Source organism: Pseudophryne corroboree, chromosome 5, assembly GCF_028390025.1.
Source record: "Pseudophryne corroboree isolate aPseCor3 chromosome 5, aPseCor3.hap2, whole genome shotgun sequence".
Taxonomy (NCBI): Eukaryota; Metazoa; Chordata; class Amphibia; order Anura; family Myobatrachidae; genus Pseudophryne; species Pseudophryne corroboree.
The window spans coordinates 708,156,713-708,176,224 of NC_086448.1; positions in this window are offsets into that span (position 1 = coordinate 708,156,713).

Genomic DNA, 19,512 nt, shown 5'->3' on the forward strand with positions numbered 1-19,512 from the left:
AGGGTTATCCGCTGATGCATCTGAGAATGCGATCCGGACCATTTGTCCAGAAGATCCCACTGAAACGTTCTTGCATGGAATCTTCCGAATGGAATCGCTTCGTAAGAAGCCACCATTTTTCCCAGGACCCTCGTGCACTGATGCACTGACACCTGGCCTGGTTTTAGGAGATTCCTGACTAGCTCGGATAACTCCCTGGCCTTCTCCTCTGGGAGAAACACCTTTTTCTGGACTGTGTCCAGAATCATTCCTAGGAACAGGAGACGTGTCGTTGGAATCAGCTGCGATTTTGGAATATTTAGAATCCACCCGTGCTGACGTAACACTAACTGAGATAGTGCTACTCCGACTTCTAACTGTTCCCTGGACCTTGCCCTTATCAGGAGATCGTCCAAGTAAGGGATAATTAAAACGCCTTTTCTTCGAAGAATCATCATCATTTCGGCCATTACCTTGGTAAAGACCCGAGGTGCCGTGGACAATCCAAACGGCAGCGTCTGAAACTGATAATGACAGTTTTGTACTACAAACCTGAGGTACCCTTGGTGAGAAGGGTAGATTGGGACGTGGAGATAAGCATCTTTGATGTCCAGAGACACCATATAGTCCCCTTCTTCCAGGTTTGCTATCACTGCTCTGAGTGACTCCATCTTGAATTTGAACCTCTTTATGTAAGTGTTCAAGGATTTTAGATTTAAAATTGGTCTCACGAGCCGTCCAGCTTCGGTACCACAAACAGCGTGGAATAATACCCCTTTCCCTGTTGTAGGAGAGGTACCTTGATTATCACCTGCTGGGAATACAGCTTGTGAATGGATTCCAAAACTGCCTCCCTGTCGGAGGGAGACTTTGGTAGAGCAGACTTCAGGAACCGGCGAGGGGGAGACGTCTCGAATTCCAGTTTGTACCCCTGTGATACTACCTGCAGAATCCAGGGGTCCACTTGCGAGTGAGCCCACTGCGCGTTGAAATTTTTGAGACGGGCCCCCACCGTGTCCGAGTCCGCTTGTAAAGCCCCAGCGTCATGCTGAAGACTTGGCAGAAGCAGAGGAGGGCTTCTGCTCCTGGGAAGAGGCTGCCTGGTGCAGTCTTTTTCCTCTTCCTCTGCCCCGGGGCAGAAATGAGTGGCCTTTTGCCCGCCTGTACTTATGGGAACGAAAGGACTGAGTTTGAAAAGACGGTGTCTTTTTCTGCTGAGAGGTGACCTGGGGTAAAAAGGTGGACTATCCGGCCGTTGCCGTGGCCACCAGGTCCGATAGACCGGCCCCAAATAACTCCTCCCCTTTAAACGGCAATACTTCCATATATCGTTTGGAATCCGCATCCCCTGACCACTGTCGCGTCCATAACGCTCTTCTGGCAGAAATGGACATAGCACTCACTCTTGATGCCAGGGTGCAAATATCCCTCTGTGCATCACGCATATATAGTAATGCATCCTTCAAATGCTCTATAGTTAGTAATATACTGTCCCTATCCAGGGTATCAATATTTTCAGTCAGGGAATCCGACCACGCAACTCCAGCACTGCACATCCAGGCTGATGCGATTGCTGGTCGCAGTATAACACCAGTATGTGTGTATATACCCTTCAGGATATTTTCCAGCCTTCTATCCGCTGGTTCTTTGAGGGCGGCCGTATCAGGAGACGGTAACGCTACTTGTTTAGATAAACGTGTGAGCGCTTTATCTACTCTAGGGGGTGTTTCCCAACGCGCCCTAACCTCTGGCGGGAAAGGGTATAGTGCCAATAATTTATTAGAAATTAGCACTTTTTTATCGGGGGAAACCCACGCTTTATCACACACCTCATTTAATTCATCTGACTCAGGAAAAGCTACTGGTAGTTTTTTCACTCCCCACATAATACCCTTCTTTGTGGTACTTGTAGTGTCAGAAATGTTCAATGCCTCCTTCATTGTCGTGATCATGTAACGTGTGGCCCTACTGGACATTACGTTTGTCTCCTCACCGTCGACACTGGACTCAGTATCCGTGTCTGGGTCTGTGTCGACCCACTGAGGTAACGGGCGTTTTATCGCCCCTGACGGTGTCTGAGACGCCTGGACAGGCACTAATTGATTTGTCGGCTGTCTCATGTCGTCAACAGTTTTTTGTAAAGTGCTGACATTGTCACGTAGTTCTTTAAATACAACCATCCAGTCAGGTGTCGACTCCCTAGGGGGTGACATCACTAATACAGGCAATTGCTCTGCTTCCACATCATTTTCCTCCTCATACATGTCGACACAATCGTACCGACACCCAGCACACACACAGGGAATGCTCTGATAGAGGACAGGACCCCACTAGCCCTTTGGGGAGACAGAGGGAGAGTTTGCCAGCACACACCAGAGCGCTATATATATCTATAGGGATAACCTTATATAAGTGTTACTCCCTTTTATAGCTGCTGTTTATAATTTAGCTGCCAATAGTGCCCCCCCTCTCTCGTTTTTACCCTGATTCTGTAGGGACTGCAGGGGAGTCAGGGAGCCGTCCTTCCAGCGGAACTGTGAGGGAAAATGGCGCTTGTGTGCTGAGGAGATAGGCTCCGCCCCTTCACGACGGCCTTATCTCCCGCTTTTTTCTGGAAAACTGGCAGGGGTTAAATACATCCATATAGCCCAGGAGCTATATGTGATGTATTTCTTTTGCCATCCTAAGGTATTTCTGTTTTTATTGCGTCTCAGGGCGCTCCCCCCCAGCGCCCTGCACCCTCAGTGACCGGAGTGTGAAGTGTGCTGAGAGCAATGGCGCACAGCTGCAGTGCTGTGCGCTACCTTAGTTGAAGACAGGAACGTCTTCTGCCGCCGATTTCACCGGACCTCTTCGTTCTTCTGGCTCTGTAAGGGGGCCGGCGGCGCGGCTCCGGGACCCATCCAGGCTGAACCTGTGATCGTCCCTCTGGAGCTAATGTCCAGTAGCCTAAGAAACCCAATCCACTCTGCACGCAGGTGAGTTCTTTTCTTCTCCCCTTAGTCCCACGATGCAGTGAGCCTGTTGCCAGCAGGACTCACTGAAAATAAAAAACCTAAAATAAACTTTTACTCTAAGCAGCTCAGGAGAGCCACCTAGCATGCACCCTTCTCGTTCGGGCACAAAAATCTAACTGAGGCTTGGAGGAGGGTCATAGGGGGAGGAGCCAGTGCACACCAGCTAGTTCAAGCTTTTACTTTTGTGCCCAGTCTCCTGCGGAGCCGCTATTCCCCATGGTCCTTACGGAGTCCCAGCATCCACTTAGGACGTTAGAGAAAACAGGCTGATCACTGCCTGCCCTTAACCTCAGCTGGTTTACTCTATTTGCTCTTGATCACTGCTTGCTGCTTACCTCAGCCTGTTAATGAACCTCTCTTGTCTGCTGTCAGCCCATGAACTCTGCTCACCGGTATTCTATCTCTGGACCATTTTGTCTGTGTCCAGTGAGCTACCTTACCATCTTACTTTAGAGTTCTGTCCACCTTGGCAACATCCCAAAATATTAAGTCCAGACTACTCTGAGCTTGAAGACCTGGGAGCATCCAAGTACCTGTAAGCATAGAACGCTCTATGGAAAAGGTAGCTTGCTATAGGTGAAGATCCTTATGAAGCAATTCTATATAGCTTGTTATCTCAATGGAAACTGCCCTAACAAAATACCCCTACGAAATTCCTGTTTTTTGGAGGTGTGCTCAGGGTCTATATTGTATAAAGCTTGCTTAGCTATAGTCTAGTGTAATATAGGCACCAGTAACCCTACGGCATACTCAAGACAGAAACCAACCCCATATTTGCTACTTGAAAGTAGCAACTACATTAGTATTCTTAAGGAGCCATGTTTGTCCCTGCTTGCAAAGCCATTTTGATCAAACAAACACTTACCTCACCCAGCTGAGTTAGAAAAAAAAAAGACAAAAAAGGCGATTTTCCTTTTTCTTGTCTGTACTCTGCTAAGGATTTCACCCATTTGTTATAAAGTCGAAAAATAAGATTTTACTTACCGGTAAATCTATTTCTCGTAGTCCGTAGTGGATGCTGGGGACTCCGTAAGGACCATGGGGAAAGACGGGCTCCGCAGGAGACATGGGCACTTTAAGAAAGAATTTAGGTTCTGGTGTGCTCTGGATCCTCCCTCTATGCCCCTCCTCCAGACCTTAGTTAGAGAAACTGTGCCCAGTACAAGGAAAGGATTTTGGTAATCCAGGACAATATTCATATCAGCCACACCAATCACACCGTATAACATGAGTTTATAACAACCAGTCAACAGTATGACAACAACAGAGCATCAGGTCCAACCCTGATGCAACCATAACATAACCCTTATTGAAGCAATAACTATATACAAGCATTGCAGAAAAAGTCCGCACTTGGGACGGGCGCCCAACATCCACTACGGACTACGAGAAATAGATTTACCGGTAAGTAAAATCTTATTTTCTCTAACGTCCTAGTGGATGCTGGGGACTCCGTAAGGACCATGGGGATTATACCAAAGCTCCCAAACGGGCGGGAGAGTGCGGATGACTCTGCAGCACCGATTGAGCAAACACAAGGTCCTCCTCAGCCAGGGTATCAAACTTGTAGAACTTTGCAAAAGTGTTTGAACCTGACCAAGTAGCCGCTGTAATGCCGAGACCTCTCGGGCAGCCGCCCAAGAAGAGCCCACCTTCCTAGTGGAATGGGCCTTAACTGATTTTGGCATTGGCAATCCAGCCGCAGAATGAGCCTGCTGAATCGTGTTACAGATCCAGCGAGCAATAGTTTGCTTTGAAGCAGGAGCACCAAGCTTGTTGGAAGCATACAGAAGAAACAAAGACTCTGTTTTCCTGACCCTAGCCGTTCTGGCTACATAAACCTTCAAAGCCCTGACCACATCAAGCAACTCGGAATCCTCCAAGTCAGTAGTAGCCACAGGCACCACAATAGGTTGGTTTATATGAAAGGATTAAACCACTTTCGGCAGAAATTATGGACGGGTCCGCAATTCTGCTCTATCCGCATGGAAAACCAGATAGGGGCTTTTATGTGACAAAGCCGCCAACTCTGACACACGCCAAGCCGAAGCGAAGGCTAATAGCATGACCACATTCCACGTGAGATATTTCAACTCCACCGTTTTGAGTGGTCCAAACCAGTGGGATTTCAGGAAACTCAACACCACGTTAAGATCCCAAGGTGCCACTGGAGGCACAAAAGGGGGCTGAATATGCAGCACTCCCTTTACAAACGTCTGAACTTCAGGTAGAGAAGTCAACTCCTTTTGAAAGAAAATGGATAGGACCGAAATCTGGACCTTAATGGAACCCAATTTTAGGCCCAAATTCACTCCTGACTGTAGGAAGTGAAGGAACGGCCCAGCTGGAATTCCTCCGTAGGGGCATTCCTGGCCTCACACCAAGCAACATATTTTCGCCATATACGGTGATAATGTTGAGCTGTTACGTCCTTCCTAGCCCTTATCAGCGTAGGAATGACCTCATCCTGAATGCCTTTCTCTGCTAGGATCCAGCGTTCAACCGCCATGCCGTCAAATGCAGCCGCGGCAAGTCTTGGAACAGACAGGGCCCCTGTTGCAACAAGTCCTGTCTTAGAGGAAGAGGCCACGGGTCCTCTGTGAGCATTTCTTGCAGATCTGGATACCAAGTCCTTCGTGGCCAATCTGGATCAATGAGTATTGTTCTCACTCCTCTTTTTCTTATTATCCTCAGCACCTTGGGTATGAGAGGAAGAGGAGGGAATACAGAGACTGACTGGAACACCCACGGTGTCACTAGGGCGTCTACAGCTATCGCCTGAGGGTCTCTTGACCTGGCGCAATACCTCTGTAGCTTTTTGTTGAAGCGGGATGCCATCATGTCCACCTGTGGCAGTCCCCACCGACTTGTAATCTGTGCGAAGACTTCCTGATGAAGTCCCCACTCTCCCGGGTGGAGGTCGTGTCCGCTGAGGAAGTCTGCTTCCCAGTTGTCCACTCCCGGGATGAACACTGCTGACAGTGCGCTTACGTGATTCTCCGCCCAGCGAAGAATTCTGGTGGCTTCCGCCATCGCCACTCTGCTCCTTGTGCCGCCTTGTCGGTTTACATGAGCCACTGCGGTGATGTTGTCTGACTGAATCAGAACCGGTTGGTCGCGAAGCAAGTTCTCCGCTTGACGCAGGGCGTTGTATACGGCCCCTAACTCCAGGATGTTGATGTGAAGGCAAGTCTCTTGACCACAGACCTTGGAAATCTCTTCCCTGTGTTACTGCTCCCCACCCTCGGAGGCTTGCATCCGTGGTCACCAGGACCCAGTCTTGAATGCTGAGACTGCGGCCCTCTAGAAGGTGAGCGCTCTGCAGCCGCCACAGAAGAGACACCCTGGCCCTGGGGGATAGGGTGATTAACCGATGCATCTGAAGATGTAATCCGGACCACTTGTCCAGTATGTCCCATTGAAAGGTCCTCGCATGGAACCTGACGAAGGGAATGGCCTCTATGATGCCACCATCTTTCCCAGGACTCGAGTGCAGTGATGCACTGACACCTGTTTTGGTTTTAATAGGTTCCTGACCAGTGTCATGAGTTCCTGAGCTTTCTCTATCGGGAGATAAACCCTTTTCTGGTCTGTGTCTAGAATCATGCCCAGGAAAGGCAGACTAGTCGTAGGAACCAACTGCGACTTTGGAATATTTAGAATCCAGCCGTGTTGCCGTAACACTTCCAGAGAAAGTGCTACGCTGATCAGCAACTGCTCTCTTGATCTCGCCTTTATGAGATCGTCCAAGTATGGGATAATTGTGACCCCTTGCTTCCTCAGGAGTACCATCATTTCCGCCATTACCTTGGTAAATATTCTCGGTGCCGTGGAGAGACCAAACGTCGTCTGAAATTGGTAATGACCATCCTGTACCACAAATCTGAGGTACGCCTGATGAGGTGGATAAATGGGACAAGAAGGTATGCATCCTTTATGTCCAGAGACACCATAAAATCCCCCCCTTCCAGGCTTGCGATGACCACTCTCAGCGATTCCATCTTGAACTTGAACCTTTTCAGGTATATGTTCAGGGATTTTAAATTCAATATGGGTCTGACCGAACCGTCCGGTTTCGGGACTACAAACATGGTCGAATAATAACCCCTTCCCTGTTAAAGGAGGGGAACCTTGACCACCACCTGTTGAAGATACAATTTGTGAATTGCAGTTAACACTATTACCCTCTCGTGGGGGGGAAGCTGGTCGGGCCGATTTGAGGTATCGGTGAGGTGGCATCTCTTCGACTTCCAGCTTGTATCCCTGAGACACAATTTTTATTGCCCAGGGATTCACCTGGGAGTGAACCCACTTGTGGCTGAAATTTCGAAGACATGCCCCCATCAGGCCTATGGAGCCCCAGCGTCCTGCGGTGGATTTTGTAGAGGCCGGGGAGGACTTCTGTTCCTGGGAACTAGCTGTGTTGTGCAGCTTCTTTCCTCTGCCCCTGCCTCTGGCAAGAAAGGATGCACCTCGGACTTTCTTGCTTTGTGATCGAAAGGACTGCATCTGATAATGTCGTGCTTTCTTAGGCTGTGCGGGAATATAAGGCAAAAGATCAGAATTACCAGCTATAGCTGTGGAGACCAGGTCCGAGAGCCCTTCTCCACACAATTCCTCAGCCTTGTAAGGTAAACCTTGCATATGCCTCTTTTAGTCGGCATCACCTGTGCATGTTCCACAGGACACAGCTAGCAGAAATCGACATAGCGTTGACTCTAGAACCCAGTAGACTAATGTCTCTTTGGGCATGTTTTATATATATATATATATATATATATATATATATATATACACACACATATGTATACACATACTAGGGTCTCCATGTCCACGCTGCTACAGCGCTATAACCCCATGCCGACACAATCGCCGGTCTGAGTAGTGTACCAGCATGTGTGTAAATGGACTTCAAAGTACTTTTACTGCATGCTATCTGCAGGATCCCTGAGGATAGCTGTTAAGTCAGCGCTACCTTTTGGGTAAACGTGACAAGCTTTGTCCACCCTAGGGGAAGATTCTGATCGTATCCTGGCCCTAGTAGGGAAAGGATACTCCCTGAGAATTCTTTGTGGGAAGCTGCAGCTTCTTGTCTGGAGATTCCCGCTTTTTCTTCATGAGAGGAGGGAAATTTACCTCAGCTTTCTTCCCCTTAAACATGTGTACCCTTGTGTCAGGGACAGATGAGTCATCAGTGATATGCAAAACATCTCTCATTACAATAATCATATATTGAATACTTTCCTGCCATTTTGGCTGTAACTTTGCATTATCGTAGTCGACACTGGAGTCAGACTCCGTGTCGATATCAGTGTCTATTATTTTGGATAGTGAGCGTTGTGAGACTCTGACTGCGACATAGGGACAGACGGGGGTAGATTCCCTGTCTGTTCTCAATCTTTTGTGCAATAAATTTACCTCAGCACTTAATTTCACATATCCAATCAGGTGTCGGCGTTGTCGACGGAGACACCACACACACATTTGCTCCATCGCCTCCTTAGGAGAGCCTTTTACCTCAGACATGTCGACACACACGTACCGACACACCACACACTCAGGGAATGCTCATCTGAAGATAATTCCCCCACAAGACCCTTTGGAGAGACAGAGAGAGAGAGTATGCCAGCACACACCCCAGCGCTATATGACCCAGGAAAAAACACAGCAATTTAATGTTTACCCAGTAGCGCTGTTATTATCTGCGACGAATTATGTGCCCCCCCCTCTTCTTTAAAACCCTTCTTCTACTGTGGTATAAGCAGGGGAGAGACCGGGGAGCTTCCTCTCAGCGGTGCTGTGGAGAAAAAACATGGCGCTGGTGAGTGCTGAGGAAGAAGCCCCGCCCCCTCGACGGCGGGCTTCTGTCCCGCTTAAATATACATTTTCTTGGCGGGGGCTCATACATATATACAGTGCCCAACTGTATATATGTTTACTTTTGCCAAAAGGAGGTCCAAATGCTGCCCAGGGCGCCCCCCCTGCGTCCTGCACCCTTACAGTGACCGGAGTATGTGAGGTGTGTGGGAGCAATGGCGCACAGCTGTGTCTTCTGCCGCCGATTTTGAAGTCTTCTTGCTTCTCATACTCACCCGGCTTCTGTCTTCCGGCTCTGCGAGGGGGACGGTGGCGCGGCTCTGGGATCGGACGGCGAGGGTGAGATCCTGCGTACGAGCTAATGGTGTCCAGTAGCCTAAGAAGCAGGACCTAGCTTCAGAGAGTAGGGCTGCTTCTCTCCCCTCAGTCCCACGATGCAGGGACTCTGTTGCCAGCAGAGCTCCCTGAAAATAAAAAACCTAACAAAATACTTTCTCTCAGCAAACTCAGGAGAGCTCACTGAAAAGCACCCAGCTCGCTCTGGGCACAGTATCAAACTGAGGTCTGGAGGAGGGGCATAGAGGGAGGAGCCAGAGCACACCAGAACCTAAATTCTTTCTTAAAGTGCCCATGTCTCCTGCGGAGCCCGTCTTTCCCCATGGTCCTTACGGAGTCCCCAGCATCCACTAGGACGTTAGAGAAAGTATGATGAAGCATTATTAATGAGTAACTTGTATATACCTGCAGTGTTCCCTGGTAGGATTGTTTATTGAAGAGGAGCGGTACGGACGGTGTAATGGTTAGCATTACTGCCTCACAGCACTGAGGTCATGGGTTCGATTCCCACCATGGCTCTGTGTGGAGTTTGTATATTCTTCCTGTACTTGCTTGGGTTTCCTCCGGGTACTCCGGTTTCCTCCCACAAGCAAAAAATAAGATTTTAAACCTACCGGTAAATCTATTTCTCCTAGTCCGTAGATGATGCTGGGGACTCCGTAAGGACCATGGGGTATAGACGGGCTCCGCAGGAGATAGGGCACCTAAAAAGAACTTTGACTATGGGTGTGCACTGGCTCCTCCCTCTATGCCCCTCCTCCAGACCTCAGTTAGAGAACTGTGCCCAGAGGAGATGGACAATACTAGGAAGGATTTAGAAATCCAAAGGCAAGATTCATACCAGCCCACACCAATCATACCATGTAACCTGGATCATACATAACCAGTTAACCGTATGAACAACAACAGTAACGGTCCAAGACCGATTTCAACTGTAACATAACCCTTATGTAAGCAACAACTATATACAAGTCTTGCAGAGTTTCCGCACTGGGACGGGCGCCCAGCATCCTCTACGGACTAGGAGAAATAGATTTACCGGTAGGTTTAAAATCTTATTTTCTCTTACGTCCTAGAGGATGCTGGGGACTCCGTAAGGACCATGGGGTTTATACCAAAGCATCCAATCGGGCGGGAGAGTGCGTATGACTCTGCAGCACCGACTGAGCAAACGCTAGTTCCGTATCCAGTATCATACCTAGGAACGGTAGTCGAGTTGTCGGAATCAACTGTGACTTCGGTAGATTTAGAATCCAACCATGTTGCTGGAGCACCCTCAGAGAGATTGCCACACTGCTCAGCAATTTCTCCCTTGATCTCGCTTTTATCAGGAGATCGTCCAAGTATGGGATAATTGTGACTCCACGCTTGCGCAGGACCACCATCATTTCCGCCATTACCTTGGTGAAAATCCTCGGGGCCGTGGAAAGTCCAAACAGCAACGTCTGAAATTGGTAATGACAATCCTGTACAGCGAATCTCAGGTATTCCTGATGGGGGGCTTATATGGGGACATGAAGGTATGCATCCTTTATGTCCAGAGACACCATAAACTCCCCCTCCTCCATGTTGGCTATTATCGCTCTGAGTGAATTTGAATCTTTTATGTACAGGTTTAGGGATTTCAGATTCAAAATAGGTCTGACCGAACCGTCCGGTTTCGGGACCACATATAGGGTTGAATAGTAACCTCTTCCCTGCTAGTGCAGGGGAACCTTGATTATCACTTGCTGTATACACAGCGTTTGAATTGCAGCTAACACTACATCCCTTTCCGATGTGGAAGCTGGTAAGGCCGATTTGAAAAATCGGCGCGGGGGCACCTCGTCGAATTCCAGTTTGTACCCCTCGGAAACTATTTCCAACACCCAGGGATTCAGGTCTGATCTGACCCAGGCCTGACTGAAAAGTCGAAGACGTGCCCCCACCGGTGCGGACTCCCTCAGGGGAGTCCCAGCGTCATGCTGTGGGTTTTGGAGCAGCCGGGGAGGACTTTTGTTCCTGGGCACCTGCCGAAGCAGGTGCTCTCTTGCCTCTGCCCTTACCTCTGGCGAGGAAAGAGGATCCCCGACCTCTTTTGGACTTGTGCGACCGAAAGGACTGCATCTGATACGGTGTTACTTTCTTTTGCTGTTGGGGAATATATGGTAAAAAATAAGATTTTACTTACCGATAAATCTATTTCTCGTAGTCCGTAGTGGATGCTGGGGACTCCGTCAGGACCATGGGGATTAGCGGCTCCGCAGGAGACAGGGCACAAAAATAAAGCTTTAGGATCAGTTGGTGTGCACTGGCTCCTCCCCCTATGACCCTCCTCCAAGCCTCAGTTAGGATACTGTGCCCGGACGAGCGTACACAATAAGGAAGGATTTTGAATCCCGGGTAAGACTCATACCAGCCACACCAATCACACCGTACAACTTGTGATCTGAACCCAGTTAACAGTATGACAACGTAGGAGCCTCTGAACAGACGGCTCACAACAAGAACAACCCGATTTTTTTGTAACAATAACTATGTACAAGTATTGCAGACAATCCGCACTTGGGATGGGCGCCCAGCATCCACTACGGACTACGAGAAATAGATTTATCGGTAAGTAAAATCTTATTTTCTCTAACGTCCTAGTGGATGCTGGGGACTCCGTCAGGACCATGGGGATTATACCAAAGCTCCCAAACGGGCGGGAGAGTGCGGATGACTCTGCAGCACCGAATGAGAGAACTCCAGGTCCTCTTTAGCCAGGGTATCAAATTTGTAAAATTTTACAAACGTGTTCTCCCCCGACCACGTAGCTGCTCGGCAGAGTTGTAATGCCGAGACCCCTCGGGCAGCTGCCCAGGATGAGCCCACCTTCCTTGTGGAATGGGCCTTGACAGATTTAGGTTGTGGCAGGCCTGCCACAGAATGTGCAAGTTTAATTGTGCTACAAATCCAACGAGCAATCGTCTGCTTAGAAGCAGGAGCACCCAGCTTGTTGGGTGCATACAGTATAAACAGCGAGTCAGATTTTCTGACTCCAGCCGTCCTTGAAATATATATTTTCAATGCCCTGACAACGTCCAGCAACTTGGAATCCTCCAAATCGCTAGTAGCCGCAGGCACCACAATAGGCTGGTTCAGGTGAAACGCTGACACCACCTTAGGCAGAAAATGAGGACGCGTCCTCAGTTCTGCCCTGTCCGAATGGAAAATCAGATATGGGCTTTTATACGATAAAGCCGCCAATTCTGACACTCTCCTGGCTGAAGCCAGGGCCAGTAGCATGGTTACTTTCCATGTAAGATATTTCAAATCCGCCGATTTGAGTGGCTCAAACCAATGGGATTTGAGAAAATCCAAAACTACATTAAGGTCCCACGGAGCCACTGGGGGCACAATCGGGGGCTGTATATGTAGTACTCCTTTTACAAAAGTCTGGACTTCAGGAACTGAAGCCAATTCTTTCTGGAAGAAAATCGACAGGGCCGAAATTTGAACCTTAATGGACCCCAACTTGAGGCCCATAGACAATCCTGTTTGCAGGAAATGTAGGAATCGACCCAATTGAAATTCCTCCGTGGGGGCCTTCCTCGCCTCGCACCACGCAACATATTTTCTCCAAATGCGGTGATAATGTTGTGCAGTCACCTCCTTCCTGGCTTTAACCAGTGTAGGGATGACCTCTTCCGGAATGCCTTTTTCCTTTAGAATTCGGCGTTCAACCGCCACGCCGTCAAACGCAGCCGCGGTAAGTCTTGGAATAGACACGGTCCCTGCTGAATCAGGTCCCGTCTTAGAGGTAGAGGCCACGGATTTTCCGTGAGCATCTCCTGAAGTTCCGGGTACCAAGTTCTTCTTGGCCAATCCGGAGCCACGAGTATCGTTCTTACTCCCCTTCGCCGTATAATTCTCAGTACTTTGGGTATGAGAGGCAGAGGAGGAAACACATACACTGACTGGAACACCCACGGTGTTACCAGAGCGTCCACAGCTATTGCCTGAGGGTCTCTTGACCTGGCGCAATACCTGTCCAGTTTTTTGTTGAGGCGAGACGCCATCATATCCACCTTTGGTTTTTCCCAACGGTTCACAATCATGTGGAAGACTTCTGGATGAAGTCCCCACTCTCCCGGGTGTAGATCGTGTCTGCTGAGGAAGTCTGCTTCCCAGTTGTCCACTCCCGGAATGAACACTGCTGACAGTGCTATCACATGATCTTCCGCCCAGCGAAGAATCCTTGCAGCTTCTGCCATTGCTCTCCTGCTTCTTGTGCCGCCCTGTCTGTTTACGTGGGCGACTGCCGTGATGTTGTCCGACTGGATCAACACCGGCCGACCCTGAAGCAGGGGTTTTGCCAGGCTTAGAGCATTGTAAATCGCTCTTAGCTCCAGTATATTTATGTGAAGAGACATCTCCAGGCTTGACCATACTCCCTGGAAGTTTCTTCCCTGTGTGACCGCTCCCCAGCCTCTCAGACTGGCATCCGTGGTCACCAGGACCCAGTCCTGTATGCCGAATCTGCGTCCTTCTAACAGATGAGCACTCTGTAACCACCACAGAAGAGACACCCTTGTCCGTGGCGATAAGGTTATCCGCTGATGCATCTGCAGATGCGATCCGGACCATTTGTCCAGCAGATCCCACTGAAAAGTTCGTGCGTGGAATCTGCCGAATGGGATTGCTTCGTAAGAAGCCACCATCTTTCCCAGGACTCTTGTGCATTGATGCACAGACACTTTTCCTGGTTTTAGGAGGTTCCTGACAAGTTCGGATAACTCCCTGGCTTTCTCCTCCGGAAGAAACACCTTTTTCTGAACCGTGTCCAGAATCATTCCCAGGAACAGCAGACGTGTTGTCGGGGTCAACTGAGATTTTGGGAAATTCAGAATCCACCCGTGTTGTTGCAGCACTACTTGGGTTAGTGCTACTCCGTCCTCCAGCTGTTCTCTGGACCTTGCCCTTATCAGGAGATCGTCCAAGTAAGGGATAATTAATACGCCTTTTCTTCGTAGAAGAAACATCATTTCGGCCATTACCTTGGTAAAGACCCGAGGTGCCGTGGACAATCCAAACGGCAGCGTCTGAAACTGATAATGACAGTTTTGCACCACGAACCTGAGGTACCCTTGATGTGAAGGGCAAATTGGGACATGCAGGTAAGCATCCCTGATGTCCAGGGACACCATAAAGTCCCCTTCTTCCAGATTCGCTATCACTGCTCTGAGTGACTCCATCTTGAACTTGAATTTTTGTATGTACAGGTTCAAAGATTTCAGATTTAGAATAGGTCTTACCGAGCCGTCCGGCTTCGGTACCACAAATAGTGTGGAATAATACCCCTTTCCCTGTTGTAGGAGGGGTACCTTGACTATCACCTGCTGAGAATACAGCTTGTGAATGGCTTCCAATACCGTCGCCCTGTCTGAGGGAGACGTTGGCAGAGCAGACTTTAGGAACCGGCGAGGGGGAGACTTCTCGAATTCCAACCTGTAACCCTGAGATATTATCTGCAGGATCCAGGGGTCCACCTGTGAGCAAGCCCACTGCGCGCTGAAATTCTTGAGTCGACCCCCCACCGTTTCTGAGTCCGCTTGTAAAGCCCCAGCGTCATGCTGAGGGCTTTGCAGAACCCGCGGAGGGCTTCTGTTCCTGGGAAGGAGCTGCTTGCTGCCCTCTCTTACCCTTTCCTCTGCCTCGGGGCAGATATGACTGTCCTTTTGCCCGCTTGTTCTTATAGGACCGAAAGGACTGCGGCTGAAAAGACGGTGTCTTTTTCTGTTGGGAGGGGGTCTGAGGTAAAAAGGTGGATTTCCCGGCCGTTGCCGTGGCCACCAGATCCGATAGACCGACGCCAAATAATTCCTCCCCTTTATACGGCAATACTTCCATATGCCGTTTGGAATCCGCATCACCTGACCACTGTCGTGTCCATAAACTTCTTCTGGCAGATATGGACATCGCACTTACTCTCGATGCCAGAGTGCAAATATCCCTCTGAGCATCTCGCATATAAAGAAAAGCATCCTTTAATTGCTCTAAAGTCTGTAAAATACTGTCCCTATCCAGGGTATCAATATTTTCAGTCAGGGAATCCGACCAGACCACCCCAGCACTGCACATCCAGGCTGAGGCGATGGCTGGTCGCAGTATAACACCAGTATGTGTGTATATACTTTTTAGGGTAGTTTCCAGCCTCCTATCAGCTGGATCCTTGAGGGCGGCCGTATCAGGGGACGGTAACGCCACTTGTTTTGATAAGCGTGTGAGCGCCTTATCCACCCTAGGGGGTGTTTCCCAGCGCGCCCTAACCTCTGGCGGGAAAGGGTATAATGCCAATAACTTTTTTGAAATTAGCCCTTTTCTATCTGGGTTAACCCACGCTTCATCACATACATCATTCAATTCCTCTGATTCAGGAAAAACTACAGGTAGTTTTTTCACCCCCCACATAATACCCCTTTTTGTGGTACTTGTAGTATCAGAGTATGCAAAGTCTCCTTCATTGCCGTGATCATATAACGTGTGGCCCTACTGGAAAATACGTTTGTTTCTTCACCGTCGACACTAGATTCAGTGTCCGTGTCTGTCTGTATCGACCGACTGAGGTAAAGGGCGTTTTACAGCCCCTGACGGTGTCTGAGACGCCTGGGCAGGTACCAACTGGTTTGACGGCCGTCTCATGTCGTCAACTGATTTTTGTAATGTGCTGACATTATCACGTAATTCCATAAATAAAGCCATCCATTCCGGTGTCGACTCCCTAGGGGGTGACATCACCATTACCGGCAATTGCTCCGCCTCCACACCAATATCGTCCTCATACATGTCGACACACACGTACCGACACACAGCAGACACACCGGGAATGCTCTATTGAAGACAGGACCCCACTAGCCCTTTGGGGAGACAGAGGGAGAGTTTGCCAGCACACACCCAAGCGCTATAATATATATGGGAACAACCCTATATAAGTGTTGTATCCTTATAGCAGCTTAAATATATTTATATCGCCAAAAAAGTGCCCCCCCTCTCTGTTTTACCCCGTTTCTGTAGTGCAGTGCAGGGGAGAGTCCTGGGAGCCTTCCTCACAGCGGAGCTGAGCAGGAAAATGGCGCTGTGTGCTGAGGAGAATAAGCCCCGCCCCCTATTTCGGCGGGCTCTTCTCCGGAATCTGTGAGATCTGGCAGGGGTTAAATACATCCATATAGCCTCAAAGGGCTATATGTGATGTATTTTTAGCCATAAAAAGGTATAATACATTGCTGCCCAGGGCGCCCCCCCAACGCCCTGCACCCTCCGTGACCGCTGTGTGAAGTGTGCTGACAACAATGGCGCACAGCTGCAGTGCTGTGCGCTACCTCAGGAAGACTGAAAAGTCTTCTGCCGCCTGCTTCTGGACCTCTTCCATCTTCGGCATCTGTAAGGGGGGTCGGCGGCGCGGCTCCGGGACGAACCCCAGGGTGAGACCTGTGTTCCGACTCCCTCTGGAGCTAATGGTGTCCAGTAGCCTAAGAAGCCAATCCATCCTGCACGCAGGTGAGTTCACTTCTCTCCCCTAAGTCCCTCGATGCAGTGAGCCTGTTGCCAGCAGGACTCACTGAAAATAAAAAACCTAAAAAACTTTTTCTAAGCAGCTCTTTAGGAGAGCCACCTAGATTGCACCCTGCTCGGACGGGCACAAAAACCTAACTGAGGCTTGGAGGAGGGTCATAGGGGGAGGAGCCAGTGCACACCACCTGATCCTAAAGCTTTATTTTTGTGCCCTGTCTCCTGCGGAGCCGCTAATCCCCATGGTCCTGACGGAGTCCCCAGCATCCACTAGGACGTTAGAGAAATTTTGATTTACCTGCTGTAGTTGTGGAAACCAGGTCCGTCAGCTCATCACCAAACAATACATCACCTTTATAGGGAAGTACTTCCATATGTTTTTTGGAATCCGCATCACCCGTCCATTGGCGAGTCCATAAGGATCTTCTCGCTGAGATAGACATGGCATTGGCCCTAGAAGCCAGCAATCCAATGTCCCTTTGAGCATCCCACATAAATAATACTGCGTCTTTTATATGGGCTTGAGTTAAGAATATAGTATCCTTATCCATATTATCAAATTGATCTGTCAGCTCATCTGTCCAAGCTGCAATTGCGCTACACACCCATGCCGACGCAATTGTCGGTCTTAGCACAGCCCCCGTGTGAGAATAAATACACTTTAAGGTAGTTTCTTGCCTGCGATCTGCAGGGTCCTTAAGGGCCGCTGTGTCAGGAGACGGTAGCGCCACTTTCTTGGACAAGCGCGTCAGGGCCTTGTCCACAGTGGGGGATGATTCACAAATCTCCCTGTCCTGCTTAGGGAAGGGGTATGCCATATAAATTATTTTGGGGATCTGCGGTCTCTTTTCCGGAGTCTCCCAAGCTTTTCCAAAGAAATCATTTAATTCATGAGATGTGGGAAAATTAATAATCTGTTTCTTTTCCTTAAACATGTGTACCTTTGTGTCGGGGACCAAGGGTTCATCCTCAATATGTAACACATCCCTTATTGCCACAATCATACACTGAATGGTTTTATTCACCCTCGGGTGCAATTTTACTTCGTCGTAGTCGACACTGGAGTCAGAATCCGTGTCGGTAGTAGTGTCTTGTGTTAAGGGACGCTTTTGAGACCCCGACGGGCCCTGTGACCCCCGAGGACCCCTCCGAGGATTGACCCCCTGATGTCCCCCCTAATTCAGCCTTATCAAGCCTTTTATGTAAAGATGCCACACTTGCATTCAACATTATGCCACATGTCCATCCAATCCGGAGTCGGCACAACCGACGGGGACACACCACTCATTTGCTCCACCGCCTCCTTGGAGAAGCCTTCCGCCTCAGACATGTCGACACACACGTACCGACACCCCACACACACAGGGATTAACCTATAAGGGGACAAAACCCCAACCAGGCCCTTAGGAGAGACAGAGAGAGTATGCCAGCACACATCACTGCTTAAAAACACTGGAATATATATACCAGATAGTGCTTTTTATATATATAGCCTTAATTCCCACTCACTGCGTCCAAAGTGCCCCCCTCCTCTTTTTTCCAGCCTGTGAAGGTTCAGCAGGGGAGAGATCAGGGAGCCAGCTTTTCCTCATGCAGTTTCTGTGGAGAAAATGGCGCTGGTTAGTGCTGAGGATCAAGCCCCGCCCACCCGACAGCGGGCTTCGGTCCCAGTAAACTTATATAAAAAATGGCGGGGGATTTGTGGATTTACTGTGCCACAGCCTAATCCTGCTTATATTGCCACAAAATGAGGAATATTGCTGTCCAGGGCGCCCCCCCTGCGCCCTGCACCCTTCAGTGCCTGTTTGTGTGTGTGTACTGGGAGCAATGGCGCGCAGCTTACCGCTGCGCGCTTACCTCATGAAGATCTGATGTCTTCTGCCGCCTGATGTCTTCTTGACTTCTTATACTCACCTAGCTTTTATCTTCGGCATCTGTGAGGAGGACGGCCGCGCCGCTCCGGGACGAACCCCAGGTGAGACCCGTGTTCCGACTCCCCCTGAAGCTAATGGTGTCCAGTAGCCTTAGAAACAGTGCCCAACTTGACAAGCTAGCTCTGTTTCTCTCTCCTCAGTCCCACGATGCAGGGAGCCTGTTGCCAACAGGACTCTCTGAAAATAAAAAACCTAACAAAATACTTCAAAACAGAAAACTCTGGAGAGCTCTCTGCATTGTACCCTTTCTCCTCTGGGCACAAGATCTAACTGAGGTCTGGAGGAGGGGCATAGAGGGAGGAGCCAGTGCACACCCATAGTCAAAGTTCTTTTTAGGTGCCCTATCTCCTGCGGAGCCCGTCTATACCCCATGGTCCTTACGGAGTCCCCAGCATCCTCTAGGACGTAAGAGAAATATATACTGGTAGGTTAATTGAATCCCAACAAAATTAACCCTAGCATGAATGTGTGTCCATGTATAGATTGTAAGCTCCACTGGGGCAGGGACTGATGTGAATGGCCAAATATTCTCTGTAAAGCACTGCGGAATGTGTGTGCGCTATATAAATAGCTGGTAATAATAATAATAATTCAAATAGTATAAACAGTTTTCTTTCACATAAAGCAATCGGTCAGTTGGTTTTTGAGACTTAAGTTTCTTTAGCAATTGTAATTTTCACAATGTGATGGAGGAAGTGATTTACTCCTTTGATCAAGGCACTACAGTATGGTATAGATATTAAATTTAATGTACTATGAGTCAAATTTAGAAGGTTTTGAAAGAGTACGTACACTCACTATAGTATATCATAGCTTTACTTACTGTATCTAAAATAAATGATGTATTTACACACTTGTATTACATCTTGACCAGCATGATCCATTTCACAATATTTTAT